Here is a 5,242-nt window from a genome sequence, read left to right on the forward strand (position 1 = left end):
TACAAGATTTACAATTTAGTCAAAAATTGAATGACTATGAACAAAGTGCATGGAGGTTTTTTTAAAAAAGTTGTAAAAGTTTTTGGGCAACAGACAAATAGAAACTGAAAAACGTGTAGGAGGATTACTCGAAAAGTACATTACAATAGGTTTAAGAAGGTCGCTTAAACTACACTATTACATAGGCATTTAAGTTATTTTTTCCGAAAATTTGGGTGCCATCATTGATAAACAAGAGGTAAATGATATTCTTGTACTGAAAATATTTACGTGCTCGAAAATTATGTTTGTCATATTCATAAAAAGTGTTCTTTATAAGACTATATACTCGCGATAAAATAAGTTCCATAAATGCTGTTGTTTTTTATTTTATTTGTTAAGTAGTGTTAATAGACATTCTTCCTGATCTTTTTATCCTCCCATCCGAGTGCAATGAAAGCCGAAAATAGCCCTACTCAGTTTTTTCATTATTGCTAGATCATCTCATACTTTTTCAACAGAAATGTTCTTTGACAGCAGATTATCACATCAGAAAAACGAAAATAGATCTTTCGGTGCCTACAATAAGATTTAAATTCGATAAATATTGGGAATGGTATTTCCAATATGCGGGTTAGTAGTACTTAAATGAATTTAATTAATGGCCTATTTAGAGTAGAAATAATTAAATTCAATTTTAGTGTGCGAAATGTTGGACGTGTTGTTTTCGTACTACAAAGTATAATGGAGACGTACGAATTTAACTGTATTTAAGTGTGCATCTATTATCTGCAGGATAAATAATATACAACTGTTGTTTACGCGACAAAGAAATAGCTGAACATAAAAAAGTTCGGTTTAAATTAGAAACAAATTATTATAAACATTACTCAGATTTTATTTCTTATGGAAATTACCATAAAAGGAAACAAACAAACATCACTGTCTATTTGTTTGTTTGTATATTACAATGCTACACGTACCGATATGCCAAAGGGTTGCCTTTTGGGAGGACATTCTAAGGAAAACTGTTCTTATTAAGGTGATACAGACGTAAAGATATTCCAGAATACTCCACGTAGCCAGTAGTGTTATGCACTCGTCCACTAGTAGGCCTCTGTGTTAAAAATATACTGTATATTAACTAATAGATGACACAGTCGTTACTCGGACAAAAGGTAACGATAGCGAAGATTAAGATTATACAATTATAGCCAATCTTACCCGTTTTCACCGGGTGCAAGAATTCGGTCTTTCCTCTTTCGAGACTAATTAAAGAATTTTTAGATATATCTTTTAGACACATCTAAAAATTCTAAAATATGTTCGATTTTCCGCAAAAATGCAAAAAACGTATTTAAACAGTACACAGAAGCCAAATTTTCTGCATGATTCTTCACGTCTTTTTTCCGCGGAAAAGAGTATGTCCCTATATCTCACGTTTTCGCCAAAACTACACATCGCACGTGAATGGTGTTTGTATGTAGTGGTAGCCCCAAGTCTCCATTCGTGCATAGGGGTGGTTGCGTCTCGATAGCTATAAGGGAGCGGGAGATATGAGGCTGATAGTGGTTGAAAGTGGCTTTTTATTTCGAATGTGTTGTTCGAATTTGTTCGAACAACACATTCGAACATAAAATTCGAATTGGTTCGATTATAAAACGATTAAAAACGTTCCAGAAAGGTTGAAATTTGTTCGTTTGACTAAACGTAAAAATTCTCTAATTAGTCTGGAAACGGGGGACCTAATTCTTGCATTCTGTAAAAACGGGTAATATTAGCTATAATATAATTATCTTAATTTTCACTATCGTTACTTTTTAAAAACCCAGCGAAGCGGGTCCTTGCAGCTAGTTATTAATATTAACCCATCTCGATTATATACATAGATAAATATCTGTAATAACGTAGTATGAGTTAATTTAACAGCGAAAGTTAAGATAAAGAAATACGTGAAATAAGCATTCAAAACAACAACAATTGTTTTTCTCTCCAAGAAATAAATAAACAGGTGGCAAGTAAATGAATAGCAATTAGCGGTTTATTAATATTTGATATGTATCAAATAAGACATAACGTTAAGTGTCTTATTTAATACACATGGGTACAAGCAACTGTTTCAAAGTAATAATTCTTAACGTAACTTTAAAGCACCGCAGCATAAGTTTTTCACAGGACAGTAATTTCGTAAATTAATAGGGCAATCAACGTAGACATTTCTAATTTGCCGGCATTCGCTAAACTCTAGCGCGAATTTTTTTTTTCCTTCTGTAAAAATGATCGTTGCTATGTCAGTCCCTGTTGAAATCGATAATACATTCTCAATTAAAAGTTGTACTACATTAAAAATAAGTAATAATTCTGCTAAGTATAATCTGAAATATTAAAAAGGAATTTAGAACAGGCTTTCACTAATGAATCGATTAAATATTAAAGTACTCGGCCTGGAAGAAACTGTTGTTTTTATGCTGTATACATATAGGTTAAGTGACTTGTGCGTTCTCTTGTTAATTTTATAATTATATAAGGATCGGCCAATATTTTATTAATCTTATTTTAATAACTTTTAAGAAAAGAAACATTGATACAATATCAATAGTAGTAGCTCATTTTGTTTGGTTTATTTATAAAGTTGTATAAAGTAACATTAACGAATACCGTTACATACAAAGACAAACAAATGTGCACATTAATCATAAAATTATCTTTATATTTTAATAGAATTCCTAACAACTGACTGTTTTGGTCTTAATTTCCTAATTTATTTGCAATTGCAACGAATCGCTTTATTTTTATTAAAGAATTTATGACTTTGAACGAAGAAAACATTTCTTTAATTACACAGAAAACATGTTCAGTTTTATAAACAATTTTATACATTATGTTATTTAGAAATAAAATAATGTATAAAATCATGGCATCCATTTCATACCAACTGGTTTCTTGGCTATCTGCCATTTAAACCTTTGCAGTGTTAGAGCTAGAATTCACCCAATTACAATTTCTTTTACTTTAACATATGAGTTTATCAATTTGTTTATTTATTCTCTATTGATTTGTTAATTTACTAATTATTGTTATTTTTATTATGTTTTTATATCAAGGTATATACTGAAAGAAAATATTTGTAACTTTCCAAAAATTGTATTCATTTTTTTATAATAAATTACTGGCCTGATAAAATTTAAATGTACTATTTGTACCATTATAATTTAAATGGTTATATTCAATTTTGTATTGCAAGCAGCAAATGCACATTTATGTCAATAGAATAATTTGTCTTTGTATGTAAGAAAAGCCTGTATTGTTTAGTTTCTTTAAACATTTTTACTTTAGCCTGATTAGCAAAATGTTGAAAAGACAAACGCAGAGGTTTTAGAAACGAAAACAGCAGTCAGACTGATGTTTTATCAGACAATCGTTAAATAAAGGAAGTCATTAAAAATGTAATAAATGTTAGAAATGTAGACTGCAAACGTGTACATTGTCTAGAGCAGAAGTTCACGATCAAATCACCAGCAACTGTTAATCGATCTGCAGATCGATAAATTACTATAAAATTTCGGGAAAGTTGGAAAAATTTTCTTTTAATGTATATAAAAGCATAATATAAATAACAATAATTAGTAAATTAACAAATTAATAGAGAATAAATGAACATATTGATAAACTCAAATGTTGAAGTAAAAAAATATTGTAATTGAGTGGATCTAGCTCTAACTCAGCGTGGGTGTAGGTGGCAAGTTGCCAAGGAAGCAGTTCGCATAAAATGGATGACATCAGTTTATACAATATTTTATTTCTAAATAATATAACGTATAAAATTGTTTATAAAACCGAACAGGTTTTCTCTGTAATTAAAGAAATGTTTTCTTCGTTCAAAGTCATAAATTTTTCAATAAAAATGAAGCGATTCGTTGCAATTGCAAATAAATTTGGAAATTAAGACCAAAACGGTCAGATGATGTTTAGAATTCTATTAAAATATATAGAATTTTTTATGATTATTGTGTACATTTGTTTGTCTCTGTGTGTATCGATGTTCGTTAAGGTTACTTTATACAACTTTATAAACGAAGCAAACAAATAAGCTACTGTTGCCATCGTGTCGATGTTTTTCTCTTCAAAATAATAAAACTAAGATTAATAAAATATTGACTTATTTTTTAACAATTTTAAAATTAACAAGGGAACGCACAAAAGTCAGTTAAAATATATGTATACAGCAAGGAAACAGCAGTTTCTTCCAGGCCGAGTACTTTAATATTTAATCGATTCATTTGTGAAAGTCTGTTCTAAATTCCTTATTAATATTTCAGATTACAATTAACAGAATTATTACTTATTTTTCATGTAGTACAACTTTTAATCGAGATTGTTTTATCGTTTTCAACGGGAACTGACATAGCAACGGTCATTTTTACAGAAAGAGGGAAAGAAATTCGCGCTATAGTTTAGCGAATGCCGGCAAATTAGAAATTTCTACGTTGAGTGCCTTATTAATTTACGAAATTACTGGCCTGTGAGAGACTTATGTTGCGGTGCTTTAAAGTTACGTTAAGAATGGTTGCTTTGGAACAGTTGCTTGTACCCATGTGTATTAAATAAGACACTTAACGTTATGTCTTATTTGATACACATCAAATATTAATAAACCGCTAATTGCTACTTATTTACTTGCCACTTGTTTATTTATTTTTTGGAGAAAAAGCAATTATTGTTGTTCTGACTGTTTATTTCACCTATTTCTTTATCTGAATCTTTCGCTGTTAGATTAACTCATACTACGTTATTACAGATATTTATCTATATATATATAATCGAGATGGGTTAACAAGCGCAGAACGCAAACGGTTAGAAGTTGAAAGTTACAATTTGGTACACAGTTAGGGTACATCATGAAAATGTAGAATAAAAAGGAATTTTTGGAAATTTTTTTCCGCGGGAAAATGGAATAAAGAATCACCCAGAAGAACTTGACTTCTGTGTACTGTTTAAATACGGTTTTTTGCATTTTTGCGGATATTTTAAAATTTTTAGATGTTTTTAGATAATTTTTAGAATTTTAAGATGCGTCTAACAGACACATCTAAAAATTTATTAATTAGTCTCGAAAGAGGAAAGACCTAATTCTTGTACCCGGTGAAAACGGGTAAGATTGGCTATAATTCTATAATCTGCGCTATCGTTACATTCTGTCCGAGTAACGACTGGGTCACCTCTTACTTAATATACAGTATATTTTTAACACAGAGGCCTACTA

This window comes from Centruroides sculpturatus, unplaced genomic scaffold (genome assembly GCF_000671375.1).
Source record: "Centruroides sculpturatus isolate CEXI.00-Female unplaced genomic scaffold, Cexi_2.0 scaffold170, whole genome shotgun sequence".
Classification (NCBI taxonomy): Eukaryota; Metazoa; Arthropoda; class Arachnida; order Scorpiones; family Buthidae; genus Centruroides; species Centruroides sculpturatus.